At 44.1% G+C, this 20,419-nt stretch overlaps 1 pseudogene; it reads right to left on the minus strand.

Annotated features, from left to right (window-relative positions):
* Nucleotides 1-12: 12 nt before the first annotated feature.
* On the minus strand, nt 13-20,168 carry LOC138775575 (immunoglobulin-like domain-containing receptor 1; annotated as a pseudogene).
* Nucleotides 20,169-20,419: the final 251 nt, after the last annotated feature.

A 20,419-nucleotide genomic window follows, 5' to 3' on the forward strand; every position in this document is an offset into this window, starting at 1 on the left:
TTTGGGATCTCTCCTATAACCCGAGACCTGTCGCTTCTCTGTCTGTCCCGTAAGTCACTCTCACCAGAGTAAGAGTCTTCCAGGGACCTGTTCCTCTCCCCCGATCGCTCTCTAGCTGATCCCATGAATGATGCCTTCGATGCTGGGAAGAGTTGCTGCTTCTGTGGGAGTTGACAACATGCTCCACGATGGGAGGCAGCTTGAATACCTCTGCGTTCTACTTCTCGTACCCCAACCCCCATCTCACTGAGGGAAGACAAACACGCTGGGTTGATGGCCGGCTCCGCTGTAAAGGCCGCCTCCTGCTAGAGGTTGTGCCGGGTTTAAATTCTTAATCTCACTCTCCAGAAAATCCAGCATGTGGTTGTTGGAGGAAGGAAAGCTTGGCTGCCGGACCATGGAAGGCTGTTTTTGCTGGGAAAAGTCTATGAAACATAAAGAACCACAGATTAACTATATGTAATATGGTGCATCCAGTCCTGCTGACACAGCTAGGCATAACACAGTGTATAAGATGTGATCAGTATATTCGGTGTGCACTCACCTCTCTGGAGTAAAGGGTTGAGCTGATAAGAGGAATGCTGAGAGTGCGGTCCGCTCCAGCATAAAAGCTTTCTCTAGCATCCAAGGAGCATTGGCCTGAAACTTGCTTTATATACTGGGACGAGCAAGGGCTGCAAGAGAGATCACATAGTAATGACATGAGGACTATATCATAGTGCTGGAGGTAAGCAAGTGCAGGAAAACCTTAAAAGAGTCCTCTGACTTTATTACTGGTGTAGGGGTTTCTAAATTATCACATAACTATGTTCACAGGGCTCCACTTAAATGGGTTATCCAGCGCTACAAAAACATGGACACTTTTGCCCCACTCTGTCTCCAGTTTGGGTACAGGTTTTAAAACTCAGTCCATTAAAGTAAATGGAGCTTAATTGCAAACCACACCGAGATAGAGACGAGAGTGGTGCAAAAGTGCCATGTTTTTGTAGCGCTGCATAACCCCTTTTAATTAATGAAAGGGATGAGCTTGTTCCTGTGACAGAATGCTATATGTGTATCTGGAGAGATTCATGTTCCTCTAAAATGCTGGTTTATTTCTGTTCAGAGCTCAGCGGGTGCTTCCTGCTTGTAGAGCTGCAGGATCAGTTTAGTGGTTCTTACTGGTAGAGCTGCAGGAACAGCACTATGCGGGTCTTCCTTGCCTCTGAAGCTGCAGATTTCAGAATTCATTGAGTGTTTCTAGCTTGTGGAGGTTCAGAATCAGAGCTCAGAAAGTGAAGTGTACTCTGCTATCAAAGCTGCAGGATCATGGCTCAGCAGGGGTACCTTACAAGCAGAGCCGCCATCAGGGCAGTACTGAAGCTGACAGCTGTACTGCACACACACACTGCTCTTCCTGCCTGTCAGCCTGCTCACTGTGACAAGCAGGGTTCCAGGTGTAGACAGAAAGCAGGGCCCCCCTCTTCCCTCCCTGGGCCCCTCCCCAGCCACATCACTACCTTCTCTGGCTGCTTCTACTTGTCGGGACAGAAGAGGAAAAGGATGGGCCCCAAAGCCGCTCCATGCCCCCCTGGAGTCTCCCTGCAAAAAGTGTAAAGGCCCTGTTACACGAAGCGATTATCAGCCGTATTCGGTCGATAATCGTTTCGTGTAATAGAAAACAACGATCAGCTGACATGCACAGTGTCGGCTGATCGTTGTCTTTCAACAGGCTGAAATGCCAATGATCAGCCTTTTAAGGATCTGCCACCGTTGCTCCGAGTATTAGGAACAGCAGACTGCCGCTGTCTCATATGCCCCCCCCCCCCAAGGTTTTACCGGCTCCTCGCTCGCTGTCTGTGCGTGGGGGCAGGCTGCCACCGCGTGCACACCAGGTAGTAATGGAGCACATAGCTCTTGATATCTCGATCAAACTTTCAGCCCCTCTCTGCTATATGCTGGAACTTGTAGTACACCAATTACAGCTAAGAGATGATGTCTGGTTCTTTGTAAAGTAAGAGGCTTCTAAGGTTCTGCAGCAGCTGATCTGTATTATGAGGTTCTGCAGCAGCTGTGTAGTATTATGAGGTTCTGCAGTAGCTGAAGTGTGTTGTGATGCCTGTGTAGCACTGCTTACATTCATTATTCACCTCAGCTGCTGCAGCACCTCATACTACACCTCAGCTGCTGCAGAAACACATTATACACCTCAGCTGCTGCAACATTATGCAGCAGCTGCTACAACATTATAATACACCTCAGCTGCTGCAGAACCTCATAATACATCTAAGCTGCTGCAGAACATCATAATACACCTCAGCTGCTGCAGAACCTCATAATACACCTCAGCTGCTGCAGAACCTCATAATACACCTCAGTTGCTGCAGAAGTTCATACTACACCTCAGCTGCTGCAGAACATTATAATACATCTAAGCTTCTGCAGAACATCATAATACATCTCAGCCACTGCAGGTCCTCATAATACGCCTCTGCTGCTGCAGAACCTCATAATACACCCCAGCTGCTGCAGAACCTCATAATATACCTCAGCTGCAGCAGAGTAGTATATATATACAGTGTGTTTGTGTATATCACTTGTATTATACCCTTGTATATAATATGCACATGACCTGTATTATACCCCTGTATATAATATACAATTTTCCTGTATATAATATACACATCACCTGTATTATACCCCTGTATATAATATACACATCACCTGTATTATACCCCCAGATATAATATACACATCTCCTGTATTATACCGCAGTATACAATTTACACATCACGTGTATTATACCCCCGTATATTACATACACATCACCTGTATTATACCCCCTGTATATAATATACACATATCCTGTATTATAGCCCTGTATATAATATACACATCCCCTGTATTATACCCCCAGATATAATATACACATCTCCTGTATTATACCCCCAGATATAATATACACATCTCCTGTATTATACCCCCAGATATAATATACACATCTCCTGTATTATACCCCTGTATATAATATACACATCTCCTGTATTATACCTCCTGTATATAATATACACATCTCCTGTATTATACCTCCTGTATATAATATACACATCTCCTGTATTATACCTCCTGTATATAATATACACATATCCTGTATTATAGCCCTGTATATAATATACACATCTCCTGTATTATACCTCCTGTATATAATATACACATCCCCTGTATTATACCCCCAGATATAATATACACATATCCTGTATTATAGCCCTGTATATAATATACACATCTCCTGTATTATAGCCCCTGTATATAATATAAACATCTCCTGTATTATACCCCCTGTATATAATATACACATCTCCTGTATTATACCTCCTGTATATAATATACACATCCCCTGTATTATACTACCTGTACAAAATATACACATCTCCTGTATTATACCCCCTGTATATAATATACACATCTCCTGTATTATACCCCTGTATATAATATACACATCTCCTGTATTATACCTCCTGTATATAATATACACATCCCCTGTATTATACTACCTGTACAAAATATACACATATCCTGTATTATAGCCCTGTATATAATATACACATCTCCTGTATTATAGCCCCTGTATATAATATACACATCCCCTGTATTATACTACCTGTACAAAATATACACATATCCTGTATTATAGCCCTGTATATAATATACACATCTCCTGTATTATACCCCCTGTATATAATATGCACATCACCCGCTGAAGCTGACAGCTGTACTGCACTTTCCTGCCTGTCAGCCTGCTCACTGTGACACGCAGGGTCCTAGGTGTAGACAGAAGCAGGGCTACAGCAGATGGTGTATTATGAGGTTCTGAAGTAGCCGAGATGTATGATGAGGTTCTGCAGTAGCTGAGGTGTGCTGCAGTGTGGTACACTCCCACTCTGTGCTTAAAAAATAATGTAAGTCTATGATCGGTACGGATCTGAGAACGCAGACCTGGACCGATCAAAACTTTTGACATGTCTCTATGATAAGTTTTTTTTTAAACTACAGGCACCCTTTAAAGGGTGCCTGTTACAAAGTTCAGGTCTCCACAGTGGCGTTCAGATGCAGATGCTGCTGGGAGATTCTGTTACCGTGTTTTTTTCTAAAATAGGGCTTGTGCATGGAACTGGTCTGGTGTGGGACATGTCCAAAGCAACTCAATCTTTTACAGGCAGCTGAGTCTGCAAGCTGCACCAGAGACATCAGCCAAAGATACATCTCAGATTTTTTTGTTAATGGGGAGGCCCAGACACTTTGGGTCAATGGGGCCCAAAAATTCCTGATGGCAGCCCTGCTTACAAGTAGAGTTACAAGATCAGAGCTTAGTGGGTGTTCCCTGCTGGTAGAACTACAGATTGAGCACTTAGCGTTTCCTGCTTGAAAATCTAAAAGTTTAGAGCTAAGTGGAGCTTTAGAGACTCTACAGACTCTTATTGGGTACTCCTTGCTAGAGAAACTGCTTGTTGAGCTTAAGGGTAAGTGCTCAGTGGGTTTTCCCTGCAATGCTGCTGCCACTCATTGTTCCGACTCTCAATGTGGTATCTTGTGCAGTTCCGGTATATTACATTTGTACTACGATTATACTCCTAACATAGGCAGGTCTACAGTGCTGAGGAGGAGGCAGAGGAGTAACACATGACTGAAGCATCTGACTACAGTGTGTGTAGTCTGTAACTATGGGGACATGTAAGCCTGCATAAAAGCTGAATACAAACACTGTGGGAGAGGTTCACTCAATTCTATCTGCAAAGTAGGTTTTTTTTTTTGTAAATTGTAGGTTCACTGGAATAACAAAAAAGTTACCTAAGATCACATGACCCTAAAGCTCTAAAGGGCATTTGATATATATATGTCAGCACAAGCAACATGTACAGTACCTTCTTCCGGACAGCAACACTTAGTCGGACAACAGGGACAGCGGACATAGCAGCAGCAACAGTGAGGACAGCATTGGCACCAGCATATAGAAATGAAGATGAGTAGTAACAACCCGCCCAGAACAATCAACAGCACAGTAAGCCAATCTGCAGAAAAACACAAGGAAATCCTGAGGTCACCACATATGTACGCACAGTATATTCCTTCATCACTGACCACCAAAATACTGTTCTGCCTGCCAGGAGTCATGGAGGTTTCTCCTTCATCAGCTCCTCATAGAAAATACATATAAAAAAGAATAATTAAATGTTCATACAGAGGAGACCTAAACTTACGCAAGACGATCAGCTTCACTTCCTTATCAGGGTCCCCGGATGTGTCTCCTTGAGCCTCCACAGAGCAGTAATAGACACCGTGATCCCACCACATCACTTCACTGATCACCAGATCGGCTTCTGCACAGAACAGAGAATCAGAGTCAGAAGTCCCGAGCTGTATGCTAGTAGTCCATCTGGGCCAGGTAGTCATGTGAGCATATGTAGTCACGGTCCTGGGTGGGTTCCAGTGCTGTAATCACACCCCTCTGGGCATGATTGAAAGCGATCCTGTCCTGTGACGTCACCCGGGGGGCATCTGCACATGCGAAAGATGACGCTGCTGTACTGCGCCTGCACAGTACAGCAGAACCTTCTCCCCCTGTACTGCGCATGATAGTATAGAAGTCAGCACACGGTTGCGCAATGCCGCCCCCAGGTGACGTCACAGGACAGGAGTGCTTTCAATCATGCCCAGAGGGGCGTGATTAAAGCGCTGGAACCCGCCCAGGGTACAGGGGTATGTTTGGTGTACCAGCACGATTCCTTAGCTTTAGGGACGTTTTTGACGTGATTGGTTCCCTTGACTACAGGATGTAACTCAGGATCAGTACAGGATCATTTAATTTGTGCAGCTTCTTATCTATACGTACAAAAAGATTGATGTGTGATCAAGATCTCTCCTTAATGTGCACTGTACACATTCATCTGTCTGTAGTGGGGAAACTTCTGGCCTTCAATATATTGCTGCTGGTGCGTAACAAGTTTATTGTTTTATATGCACCAGCAGCAATGTATTAAGAAAAGAATGCCGACAACCAGAAAACTCCTTTAAAGGGGATTTTTTAATCTGGGGTAGTTATGCCATATCCACAGTATGTACAGGATGGAAATACCCCTTTAGAGTGGGTTCACACATACCATATCCGCAGCGGATTTGATACCTTCCCAGTCACTTCAATGAGATTACATACTCACAGCAGGATTGTTATCCCTCTGCGAGTATGGAAAAGTCAGCCTCTTCAACCCCCTGCGGCCCGAGTACATACATTAACGGTTCCACGCTTCAGCTTGCTTCGGGGTCTCCCGGCGTCTCCCAGTGCTTAGCCAATCAATGCGCTGATGTCATCATCGCTGCGAGTATGTCATCTCATTGAAGTGACTAGGAAGGTCTCTGCAGCGGATTTCGCTGTGTACTTGCAGCGTGAAATCCACTGCGGTTACGGTATGCGTGAATTCACCCTTAAACAGAGCACGTGTAGCCCACCTTAGTGAATGCCCAAGGGCAGCATCAATATATTAAAAAAGGTCAACCACCAAACAACCCCTTTAAGCCTCAAAGTTATCAACCATATTATGATTTGTGGCACCACTGACCCGATCCCTCCTTCCATTGCTCCATCTCTGATGCCTATTGTAAACACTTTCAAGAGTGAATAGAGAGTCACATAGGTACTGTAATTGGTCTTTGGGGCAAAATATACTGCAAGCTGCCATTTCCTGTGTGACCTGACTTCTTTATATCAAAGTAGGAAGACCCCATCCTACTTTGGTTGGTACTAAAAACTACAGCCAGTAGGGCAGCACTGTGGAGGCACAGGAAAAGCTACATAGTGCTTGTTTTATTGTTTTTTTTTTCGTTCCTGCCCTTCCTGCTGGAATTTTTTCATTTCCTTCAGACTTCTTTAATAGTAATCAGAAGTGTGCTGCAATTCCCCCCTCAGCCACTAGATGGCAGCATTAACTCATCTCAAAGACCAAGCCCAATCACGAGGTCACACTAGAACACAGCTTGTGCCAATTAATAATTTACTTTGCATCTGTAATTCTGCATGTTCTCATTTATTATTTGCCCTTCAAGGGGCATTGGGTTGGTGACCTTAAAGGAGTTGTCGAGCGAAAATCTTTTTTTTTAATCAACTGGTGTCAGAAAGTTATATAGATTAGTAACTTACATCCATTAAATAATCTCAAGTCTCCCCATACTTAACAGCTGCTGTATTTCCTACAGGAAATGTTGTTTTATTTTGAGTCTGACACAGTGCTCTCTGCTGACATCTTTGGCTGAGACAGGAAATGTCTAGAGTAGGAGAAGTTTTCTATAGGGATTCCCATAGAAAGCCTCTCCTGCTCCGTGATTTTATAAACAGAGATCTGAATCCATCTGAACGATCATGTTTCTCCAGAGAGATCTGAATCCATCTGACCAGACCATGTTACTCCACAAAGATCTGGATCCATTTGACTAGACCATGTTTCGCGAAAGAGATCTGCATCCATGTGACCGGCCATGTTTCTCGACAGAGATCTGGATCCATGTGGCCGGCCATGTTTCTCCACAGAAATCTGCATTTATCTGACTGGGACATATTTTTCTATAGAGATCTGAACCCATCTAACCAGCCCATATTTCTTCATAGAAACCTGGAGCGCTCTGACCGCCTTGTTTCTTCACAAAGATCTGGATCCATTAGACCAGGTACCAGGAAGGCAAACATTAGACTAGGGCTAACCACATTTCTAACATATATTTATGGAAATATTATTTTTATTCAGAGGTTTAAAATGCATCTTAGCTGGCAAAAAACCTAGATTATACCAATATGAAATACATAAGGATGATGGCATCTGTAGCCTGTTCTGACGGTGTGCTACACTGTGTTAGTACAGTCTGTTTAGATCATTGAGGATTATTCAGACTGAAAAAAACTGTAGCAAACCCTCACCTACGTTAAATGTTATTATTCCTTTCCAGAATTATAAAGTGCTGTGGAATATGTTGGTGTTATTTAAAAATGTTATTATACAATGTCATATAGATCCTAGTAATGGGAAAGCTCTGAAAAAGAATAGAAAACAGGGGGAAAAAAGCAGCCATTCGGGCTCCTAGTGTAATAGTGTTTGAAAGAAGTCAGAGAAGAAAGCGCTGATTCTCCGCTGTATGGCAAGCACGAGCTCACACAAAAGACAGTGCAAACAGTAGTAGCACCACACTAGACAAGATTCCATGTAAATTGCTTCCGCTGTCTATATGACAGAATGTAAAATGCATTGTGCTGCGAGACAGCGAAATATGAACCTGTGTCATCAAATTACACTGAAAGAAAAGAGAAGGAGGGCAGCCACATATAATCCAGCATGACTGCTTAAAGAGAACCAATCACCTAAAATTAACTGTCCCTATAATAAAAGTTTCTCTCTCCCTAAGTCTATTCCTGAAGATACAGACTGCATTTACAGTCTGTATCTTATACTGTACCCAATCCTGTATAGTAGTAAAAGTATTGCTGGGCGCCGCCATCTTGATGACGTCACCGTTCCAGCGGTGCGTTCCAGCAGTGGAACGCAACTGACGTCATGAAGATGGCGGTGCCCGGGAATACTGCACCGCTATACAGGATTAGGTAAAGTATAAGATACAGACTGCAAAGGCAGTCTGTATCTCCATAAGGTCTACTTATAAAGATACAGACTGCCTGTGCAGTCTGTATCTTATACTTTACCTAATCCTATGTAGCAGTGTAGTGAGCCGGGCGCCATCTTGATGACTGGAACGCACCGCTGGAACGCAAATGACGTCATCAAGATGGCGCCCGGCATTACTGCACCGCTACAAAGGAGTAGGTAAAGTATAAGATACAGACTGCAAAGGCAGTCTGTATCTTTATAAGTAGACCTTATGGAGATACAGACTGCCTTTGCAGTCTGTATCTTATACTTTACCTACTCCTATGTAGCGGTGCAGTAATGCCGGGCGCCATCTTGATGACGTCATTTGCGTTCCAGCGGTGCGTTCCAGTCATCAAGATGGCGCCCGGCTTACTACACTGCTACATAGGATTAGGTAAAGTATAAGATACAGACTGCAAATGCAGTCTGTATCTTCATGAGAAAACTAATAGGTTTAATTAGGACAGATATACACAGCGATCTCGCGCTGTATAGCGCGAGATCGCTGTGTATTTACAGAGCGGCGGGCAAAGGCTCATGGGAGCTCTTCCTGCCGCTCTGCATGCCGGGAGCTTCCTGTCACGCGCCGGCTCTTTTGAAAAGAGCCGGCGCGTGACAGTGAAGAGAGACATGAATAAATTAAAAACGCGGACAGAAAATTCCTTAATTCTATTTACAAATATTAATAAAAAAGTAATTTAAATAGAATTAAGGAATAAAAAAAAAAAAAAATCTTCCGTGATTGGTTCTCTTTAAAGATAATGTGTCACCTAAATTTTCTTTTACTGATCAGAGTCAGATACAAAAACTTGTTCCTTTTTTCTAATCTGTTTCTATTTTCTGACTGTATTTTTTATTTCACGTTTTGCACATTGTTATGGGGGTGGCCATCTTAACTGAGCTGTCTTTAACAGTTTTTAGTGACATGCTTTACAGCAAGACTCATGGACATAGGTGACAATAGACAGAGTCTGTTCCCTTGAGATGAATATAAATACATTACTGAGCATGTTCTGTGACCTTTGAAGAGGTAATTCCAGCAATGCTGTAACAATCACTTTACAGCAGCCTATTCTTATCACTACAGACACAACATGAAGTCTCTGCTTAGTTTTAGCCCCAGTGGTAAGAAGGAAGATTTCTGGATTATTTTATAATATAGATAGAAATATAGAAAATTAGAAAAAAGTCACAAAAAAATAATAAAAAAAATTCTTAACAAATATATAAAAACAACAATAAGCCATCACCTGCATCTTCATAAAACTGCCCTTACATAAAAGAATATTAGTACTATAATACTGCTCCCGTTCTACAAGAATATCACTACTATATCACTGCCCCCTACATACAAGAGTATAACTACTATAATACTGCTTCCTATATACAAGAATATAACTCCTATATTACTGCTCCTATATACAAGAATATGGCCATGGCCTCCCTTACCTGCATGTGCACGCTTTGCAGGGTTGGCAGTCGCTGACCGACACAGTGTGCAGTTAGTGCAGGGACCCGTGTGAACCAGGAGACCGGCACGTGGTACACAGGGCAATATGGTTTGATCAAATTATATACCAACATCCTGGCATTGGTTTTTAAACATAGCCTAGCGGCATTAGTATCAGCCATAGGTGGGATGTGCAGCTGCTCCTTTCTCTCCATGTCGTATTTTATATTTCTCCCTTTTCTGAGCAGCTGGCACTCCCCTTTATAAGACCCACATGACCCAAATTGGCAGGATATACCTGTGCTTACATGTCAGTACCTCATGTTTTTCCCGTTCTGTCTGCAGCAGTGGTGGTGAGTGCAATACCATATTCATACTTGTGTTGTTTGGGGGCAGCCTTCCCCTCCGGTGGTGCCGGCTGGGTTTTGGTGGGGCATTTTGGGTTTGGTCCTGTGACATTGGGGTTGCAGGGCTATTCCATGACCTCCCTTCTCTGCATGTGCACGATTTGCAGGGTTGGCAGTCGCTGACCGACACAGTGTGGAGTTAGTGTAGGGACCCGTGTGAACCAGGAGACCGGCACGTGGTACACAGGGCAATATGGTTTGATCAAATTATATACCAACATCCTGGCGTTGGTTTTTAAAAATAGCCTAGCGGCTTTAGTAACAGCCATAGGTGTGATGTGCAGCCGCTCCTTTCTCTCCATGTCGTATAGCTACTATAATACTGCCTTCTATATACAAGAACTACTATAATACTGCTTCTAAATACAAGAATACAACTACTATAATACTGACCCTATATATATAAGAATATAACTACTATAATTTTTCCGTGTATTGCACTCCTCCTGGTGAGACCCACATGACCGCAATTAGCAGGAGACACCTGAGTGCACATGGTTTTAATCCCTCCTGTTTTTTCCCATTCTGTTTGCCACAGCTATGGTGAGTGCAACACCTCATCCAGACTTGTGCTGTTTGGGGGCGACCTTCTCCGCCGGCGGTGCTGGCCGGGTTCTGGTGTGGTGTTTTTGGGTCTGGTCCTGTGACATGGGGGTCGCAGGGCCGTCCCATGGCCCCCGTTCCCTGACTGTGCATGCCTGCGGGGTTGGTGGCCACTGACTGGCACGGTGTGGACTTAGTGTAGGGACCCATGTGTATCAGATACCGGCACGAGGTACATGGGGCAGTATGGCTTGATCAATTCATACACAAAATTCTGATGTGTTTTTTATTTAGCCTAGGGGCACTAGTATCAGCCATAGGTGTGAGGTGCAGCACTCTTTTTCTTCCCTGAACCATAACTACTATAATACTGCTCCTATGTACAAGAATATAACTGCTATAGTACTGATCCCTGTATACATCTCTAACACAGCCTGGTCACTGGTCTGGTACTTACTGTTCTGTATGGTGATCTTCCTCTGCCTGTAATCCATGCCCAGTACCGGCTCATTTTGCCCCCGCTTCTGGATGACGATCCGCACCTCCCGCATGTTGTCATTACAGTCATTGGACGGATCCTGACTCAGGCTTAATGAAGCCTGATACGCTGAGGAAAGATATTACAAAAGTTCAGGTCTTTACACAGGAAAGATCCGCTATTCAGGACTCTATAAAAGTCCAGGTAACCATCCGCAGAGAGGGTCATTTTATTGTACTATTTGGGTAATGGAGAAGCCCTTACATTTTATACATTTATGTTGCCATATTTTATAAAATATTTTTTAAGAACCTTACATGCAGAGTAGTAGTCAAAAATGGGATCTTTACAGAAGGACTTGTAGCGCCAGGTGACGGCCACGTCCTGGATGAGCGCGGAGGTGCTGTAATCGCACTTAAGGATGATGCTGGAAAATAACATTGTATATCGCTGCGTGTCCTGGACAGTGACCTGTACAGCCAGACATCCTGGAATACAAAGACTTAATCAGTACCACAAATCACAAAATATAGACTCCACTCACATCATCGTTATACAAGGATTCTGATTGGCTAATCACGTCAGGAATATTCATATAGGAATTGACTTAGAGGGTTTGTCCACTTTCTTAAATGGGTATTCCCCCCCAAAACTATTTTTGCATTAATAAAAAGCCGGGGGCTATGTGTTACCTGCTGCTGCCTCCGCCACTGTTGGTCGGTCTCCCTGACTTCGCCCTTAGCATTGTGTCACCTGCTGCAGAGGACTGTAGGTCTCACTGTGTGCTGCCCACTGTACCACCGCTGCTGCTGGTCAGTCTCCCTCAATGTGGATGATGACACACTGTATGACCCCCCCCCCATGATCACTGTGTGTGTTTTGTCGCACAGTAAAGACAGTGCTGTGTTTACTGTGCAATGAAGTAATGATCAGCAGTGGGCAGGAAAGAAAGCTAAGGGGGCAGGTACAAACAGACCAATCAGGGAGATGCATGATGGGAAATGTAGTTTCCCAGCCAGCGCCACCTCGGATATAGACAGGCTTTTAGAAAAAATTTTTACTTCGGAACCGCAGCAGCTAGAAAGACGGAAGATGGCTCAAAATACTCCGAGAGACTTGGTGAGTAAGGCTATGTGCACACATCGTAAGAGACTGGCTGTTCTCTGAAAAGCTCATCCCGGCCGGTACTGCGGTATCGGCCACATGATCTTTTCGGCCGCAGTGTTCTGATGTGGGTGCATCCGTGTGCGCCCGCATCAGAACTCTCCACTGCACGCTATTTAGTGAGCGGCCGGAGCCGCTTGCTCCATAGTGTGAACTGACAGGATTTTCTGTGGCCGCTATTCACTGAATAGCGGGTGCAGAAAACTGACATGTCAGTTTTCTACGGCACCACTAGGGATCCAGGCCGGAGCGTATGCTATGTGTATACGCTCCGGCCAGGATCCCATAGACGGAGAGTTAATGTATATCTTCTTAATAATTTTACGAAAATATAAGTTGTGTGAACATAGCCTAAGGATATAGGACCAGAAAGAGAAAAGACAGGTGCAGCCCTGAAGCTTACGTCCACCCCCCTGTCCCTGCCTACTTGCCTCAAAGCCCTAACCGCAGCGGACAACTGGTCGACGGTCCCTAATCCTTATTAAGTGTGAACACGGAACAAAAAGACAAGACAAATACAAAACAATAAAGTAAGGTCAGAGGTCCAAGTTAGCAGTACAAAATGTAATCCAAGAGAATAGTTGAAGCCCAAAAGCCTGAAGTCAGAAAACCACGTAAACAAATGCAGGAAGGAACACTTTGTCAAGACACACTAGTAAACTAGGCTCTATCGCAGACATGAAATAACGGTCATGGGGGGCTTGGGGCTTGAAGTCCCAGCCCCAGGACAAATACAATAGTGTAACTGGCAGCTGTGCTTCTCAGCCGGGGGCAGGAAGCCCCGGCAGAATCAATGAAGGCCACCTCGCCCCTAGCAAGAGGCCGGCCACACACTCCAGCAGTGCCGTGGGACAGAGACCAGGTTGGTCAGGGAGCATTTTTTTTTTTTTCGCTCTTGGGTGGAAAACCCCTTTAAACTATTTTTTTATGGTTCACAATAAATAATAACATAAATTTAAATCCGTTTTGTGTATACAGTTCCTAAGGAGAGCTATATGTCTCCATAGTAATAGAAGACAGACAAACCCTGCGGTATGTGTATTTTACACTCAAAACAAGTGCCTCCAGTGGTCATAACCTGGAAGTGCATTTTTGCCTAATCTTGCAGGACTAGTCTCTGTATCTTGCTCTTATGTGTGTGCAGGACACCTTGTTATTTTACGTCCAACGTCTACAATTATATGACATTACAGCAATGTGCCGAGAAGGGACGTGACTCACTGCTGGGGCAGGCAGGAGGCGTGGGAACATTCGATCTGGGTATTGCTTACAATCACAGGATTTAAAGGGGAAAACACTAAGTTGCTGCCACCTTTACTGTATCTCTAGGCAAGTGGCTAATGCACCAATAGGAACCAATAGGATATACACAAAGTGTGGCCATATGCTTTGAATTGATCCTAAAGAGTAAGGCCAGAGGTGGTGTACATGAAAATTTACAGGACAAAAAACATGAAGGAGATTTCTATATACTATACTTTGCAGGAATAAAAATTATACTTACCTACTCCCAGTCTCCTACAGCAGCTCCTTCTGGTTCTGCTCCTCTCTTCTAGGACACTGCTGCGGCCTAATAGGCAGGTCCTGCTCAGACATCTCATCTCAGAAGCAGAAGAGAGGGGCAGCTGGAAACTGAAGGCCGCCATAGTGAGAGCAACAGGGGAACAGGACTTTTTTTTTTTTTAATAACCCTAGTAGTATAGGAATAATTTTACTACACCAGAATACCCCTTTAAGGTGGCATGAACATTCCTTCAACCAAGAGTTACTCCATACACATGAATGCTTGCTTGCTTTCTCTTCCAGTATATTCTTCTTGTATAAGCCACATTTCTTATTCTACTCTCATGTATAATGGGGTCAGAATCAATCAATGAAATGACAAATTCCACTCTGCTATATCTAATATAAACTTCACTCAACAAATAGTTCCTTATTCCAGATATATCACAAGGCAACTTTACTTTACCTGATAACAATATGAACATGCAGCCAATGTCAATACTGAGGCCGAAGATAATATTATTATTATGTATAGTGACCAGGAAGCTCTGAGCACAGCTAACATACAGACAATATGGCCGGGTATTTTCATCATCAAAAGGTATCCTATAGCAATGGTATAACCAGTGGATTGGTGGGGGTCTGACTGCTGGGACCTCCACTGATCCTGAGAATGAAGAACAAATCAATGCTTGGCTATGTCCACAAGCCCAATAGAGAATGAATGGAATAATAGTCACACATGCTTTCTGTCGCACCTTTCATTCAGAGATTTTTCTCTGGATCAGTGAGAGTCTCTGTGATTGGATTCCCAAAGATCCACTAATTATTTCCTATCTATACCAATAATGAAACTTTATAGCGATCAGGCCGTATATTGTATAAGCACTGAAAGCTTCTATATGTGATACAAGACCTCATATCCTGCATTTCTGTAAAATGATGAGGTTCAATAAAGTAAAATGTTATCCATTCCTATCCATATACACTGAGCTTTCAAAAGGGAACCAGTCAGCACGATTGTGCTGATATGGTTCCCAGAATCATAGTATAGAGCTACTGCTGCAGCCGTGGTACATTCCAACCCCCGGCTGAAGCAGTAGCTTTAGTAAGGAGAAAAAGGACTTTTATTTTGCTGCGAGACCAGGAAAGAGGTGGCAACTAGTCATATGGGCGGGCAGCCGCCCATGACTACTCACCCCTTTCTGCCTGTCAGTGCGCTTTGCTGGGATGATAGACAGACAGGGAGGTTGTCAAGTGGCAGAGCCCGCTGCCAGGCAGAGAGCAGTGACACGTCACGGGCGGCTCCCTGCCCAGATGGCTAGTTGCGGCCCCTCTCCCTGCCTCGCGCAGCAGAATAAAAATACTTTTTCTCTTTACTAAAAGCTACTGCCTGCAGCCGCAGCTGGTACATACCAAGGCTGCAGCAGTAGCTCTATACTATGATTCTGGGAACCATATCGGCATAATTGTGCTGATTGGTTCCCTTTAAGGGGTTATCCAGGATTAGAAAAACACAGCTTTCTTGCAAAAAAACAGCACCGCCCATGTCCTCAGGTTGTGTGCAATATTACAATTCAGCTCCATTCAATTCAAGTGGACTGAGCTGCAAAACCCAACCTGAGGATAGGAGAGGTGCTGTTTCTGGAAGAAAATCACCATGCTTTTTTAAAGAGTCACTGTCGTATTTTTTTTTTTTGCAAAAATCAATAGTCCAGGCGATTTTAAGAAACTTTGTAATTGGGTTTATTAGCCAAATCTGCATGTAAAAAGCCTTTTCCCAGGTCCCCCCCTCCTTCCTCTTTTTCATCCACTCTGAAAATTGTGACTTGTTGCAGGAGACGTCCCCTGTCTGCTCTAGGGAGAGGGGAGGGGGGAGGAGGAAGGAGGGAGTTAGCCGGCAGCAGAAAGCAGATACCAGAGGATTACAGGCACGGAGCTGGGTGACAGCTGTAATCCGAGCTCAGACAGGTCACTGGTGATGGTCAGAACAGATAACGGGTGAGGGATTTGTAGATTAACTCTTTGTTGGCCTGTTTTGGTCTTTTCTTTAGCTCTCTCCATAGGAGAACAATGAAGACAGGGGGGAGAGCTTCAAACTGCTTTTTCATGATAAAAATGCATTTTTCGGATAATAAACCCAATTATAAAGTTTCTTAAAATCGCATGGACTATTGATTTCTGCAAAAAAAAATTTCACGACAGTGACACTTTAAGACTAAACAACCCCTTTAATTTCAGGCCATGTTACTTGTAGCCTGCCCATCTGGTCATGCATGTCCTTGTATCAGCAGCGTCTCTTCTTGTATTCTTCATGTTGCATATTTCAGCACTTAATATACGCTATATAAATACAGACACTTTTTTTCATTGCCTAAAGAAAGGGCAAACAACCTGGTTATCCTAAGTAACTAAGATATGACTAAGTAACTTTACTTTACCTGATAAGGATATGGCTACCTGATAACAATGAATTGACCCCCCCCCCTCCCGCGCCAATGTATATATACCCTCTGTCAATGTCAATACAAAGGAAGAATGTCACACGCACACTATATATATATATATATATATATATATATTATACACACATGCGAACACTGACTGACATGGAAACTGATCTTCTTGCTAGATACAAGCCTAAGATCAGTATGTTCAATGGTAAGCATCTGCTGGAGAGGCATAAGGGACATCATCACTAAAGCAATTGAAACACCATCTCTAAAATGATGAATCGCCTCTCATATAGATGTGATGTTCAGGGCAAGACGGTGTAAGTATTAAGAAAACAGCCGTCAAAGCCTACAGATCTGTTGTGCTGTGAATGGAACACAGGTACAGTTACGATCGGCTGCGAGTTGGGGCAAGATCCCAACCCTACAGGTAACAGGATCATAGAAAACCTGGAATTTGGAATGGTTGCAAGTTCACCCGCCATCTTGATTTCCATAGGTTTTGCGTTAATGCCACCACTTTGCTCCAGCTTGCGGACAACCAAATGCCATTACATTGCCCTATAATGTACACTATTCGTTAGTAGCATTAGGTATCCCCGGGGGTGTACGTATGTATATATTTTTTTTTTTTTTCACACTGTGTCTTTGCCATCCCCACTAATGGTGCCCTATGCAGCTGCCTACTCTTCCCACTACCTTTAGAGAAGGGATAGCCTGCATGACAGTTCTATGTTGGAATACCTGAAAGCCTTATTACACTGTATTCAGGTACTAATAGGGATGTGCGGATGGTATATAACATCCATTGCATGATTGCCCATAGCAACCAGCCACCATATTCCAACACAAAGAAAATGAAAACAAACTCTTGACCGCTTGCCACGGGCAACCCGCTGTCTGCAGTGCATCCAAACATGGCTTCCAGTATGTGTTTCAGTCACGTGTTGGTTGTAGCACCTGATCACGAGATCACTCTAATTCTAAGTAATGGAGTCATGGCATGTCACTTCCTGTCAGATAAGAAACCTCGTGTTATCAGTGTAGATGTGAAGTCCACGTGTCGCCATTATGATTCCAATCTCCTAATCCCTTTAGGCATCACCATGATTCACCCTCATTATTGCGGATCCCTGTCATTAGGTTAACGGGTCATTCGAGAAGTATGTCACCAGGATACCTCAGAGCCGTGTAAATAACAAACACATGGGACAGGGCAAGACCGCACCGCAAAGTGACGGCACCTTAAAGAGGAACTCCATGAAAGGGTTGCCTAGTTGCTCACTCCTAAACTTCCTTACATTCTGTCAAAAGTACAATGCTAATTCATCTGGTAACATTGCGGACACCATAATGGGAATCGGACAGAGGTCGCTATTGTCAACGAAGACCATCAGACATCATAGGTGACCAGATCATGGGGTGCTATAAGGGTATGTTCACACTGAGTAAATGTGATCAGCCTACTGAATGGCAGTCTGATCTATTTCTACAAAAAAAATTCCAGTAATATTTTACCCTCATCATCTTTACTTCTAATAAACTTCCTAACTTCAAAAGCCACCCCAGCTTTTCCAGGGTTCTGCATGTCAACCAAGTCACCCTCTTCCTTACAATTTCTACACAAATGTTTCTTAATTCAATCCCCTTCTGGGAAAGCTGGGTGACAACTGATAGTCATTATTCCATCATCCGGTAGTCACCCATATTTTTCAAAGTTCTAAATAGATAAATCGGGAGAATATATATCTACATATTTTTACAGTGGTGCATAACGACTAAAATTTACTGTACAGTATAGCAATCAGCATGTGGAGTATAATATATAGTAAGTGCATGAACCTGATAAAACAGCAGCAGCTTAGAGATACCGGATGGAACTGCAGATCCCCATAATGCAGTAGCGTAGTACAACAGACTAGAATAGAGAAGCAGGACTGCTGTCAGAGGTCTGTGTGGTCACATGACAGCAATGGGGAAGGGGGGTGTTCAGCATGGACCAATCAGGAAGTGAGAATCACAGAGCTGTGCAGGAGGACAGTGACAGAAACTTTATATACAGCAGTGTGAATGGCTGAGTGTAAGCGCAGGCACATTATGGCATGGATGGAGAGGATGGGAAACACAAGGGCATCATTCAGCTTTTCCAGGGTCCTGAACATCAGCTTTCCTAAATCCTGCTCTTCTTTAAAGTTTTTTTTTAAATAACAATTTCTTGGTTTAACATGTTTCTAGGAAAACTGATTAACACCATCATCTTCATGCCCGGTGATGCCCCAGCTTTCCCAGTATCCTGAATGGCTCTTCTGCCTGGTTACACAGCATCAAATGGTATTTCCTCTCCACCCTCCAGCTCAGGGCCAGGACAGGAGGACAGCGGCGTACGTTCCGTGATGTAACGCTGCTGTGGTGAATGAAAGCTCCTTTCATGGGGAATTCAGAGGAAAACAACCTGATCCTGACTGAGGGAGGACTGTGTGGCCAAGGCGTCTCCCCACTGAGAGGCTGCTCTGCTGCTGTAGCACTACAAGGCCCAGCATACATAACAAAAACTGCACAATGCTTTTCCCAATCAAAGTCACAGTGAAACCTTAGCTTTACTGTGAGGCCATGTTCACACAGAACACATTTTTCTGTGTTTTAATAGTTTTTTGGTGTGTTTTATGTTTGCTTTGAATTAACTGCCTCTGTTTCCCTATGTTTAATTCTGATATACACAAAAAAGTGATCAGCCTTTCTTTTGGATACGTAAAAAACAACACGCAGCACAATCTGATTTTTTTTCTTTAAGTATCCATTAGCATATAAAATGTAGAGGTTAAACAAAAGCGTGGTGTGAACGCAGCCTTATTCTTAGGCAGTACATTGCTTGCAATTTTCAAGTTTATTTTACGTGTCAAAGGTGTAAATAAAATAAGTGTGTAAAATTACTGCATCACTTATTAAATATGCCTGTCACTTTTTTACAGCTGTAATATATTCTGTTGCAAAACTACCACTCCCATCATGTCCTGACATTTTGCAACAGGTTGGAAAATACTCATATAGATGTACCTGACCTGAGCTCCCACAATCCCCTGCGGTGGCAACAGGTGTCTCAGGAGGAAGCCCCTGTCTACACAACACCTGCCATAGGTGTGTTAGCGCACGCGCACTGCGCTCCCCGACCCCCGCAGACAAAGTGAGATGGACTCTCTCTACAATACCCCAGTAGCCGTTGTGCTCCCCGGGCGCCCCCCGGACTCACCTGATAATAGACCGCTCCACAGCAGCAGCTGCAGCCGCCGCACCTGCCCCGTCATGGCCGCCTCAGCTGCGCGGGCTTCCTGGCACTTGTAGTTCTCTCCTCACAGGTCAGCCTCAGGTGCCGCCTCCTCGCAGGGATGGGAAGTCTATGGGGATCCTCTAGGCTGGGGCTCAGCCGCCCGTCTCCTCCATCAGTGACCCGGAGACACCCGAGAGCGAAACTTCTCTGCCAGCCAGAAACCTGTTCCCCCTCCCCCAGCTACTGGCAACGGGTGACACGGTGCCCCTCCCTAGCCCCGCCCCTACCTACTCCAACCTGTTCGCTGCCTGGCTGCAGAGGATTGCACTCGGCTGCAGGGAGTCCTGCAGAACATCGCAACTGACACCCTGTACATCCCTATACAGACACTATATACACTGCAGAGCATCGCAGGGGACACCCTGTACAGACACTGTATATCCTGCAGAGCATCGCAGGGGACACCCTGTACAGACACTATATACACTGC

The sequence above is a fragment of the Dendropsophus ebraccatus genome, unplaced genomic scaffold (assembly GCF_027789765.1).
Source record: "Dendropsophus ebraccatus isolate aDenEbr1 unplaced genomic scaffold, aDenEbr1.pat pat_scaffold_1783_ctg1, whole genome shotgun sequence".
Classification (NCBI taxonomy): Eukaryota; Metazoa; Chordata; class Amphibia; order Anura; family Hylidae; genus Dendropsophus; species Dendropsophus ebraccatus.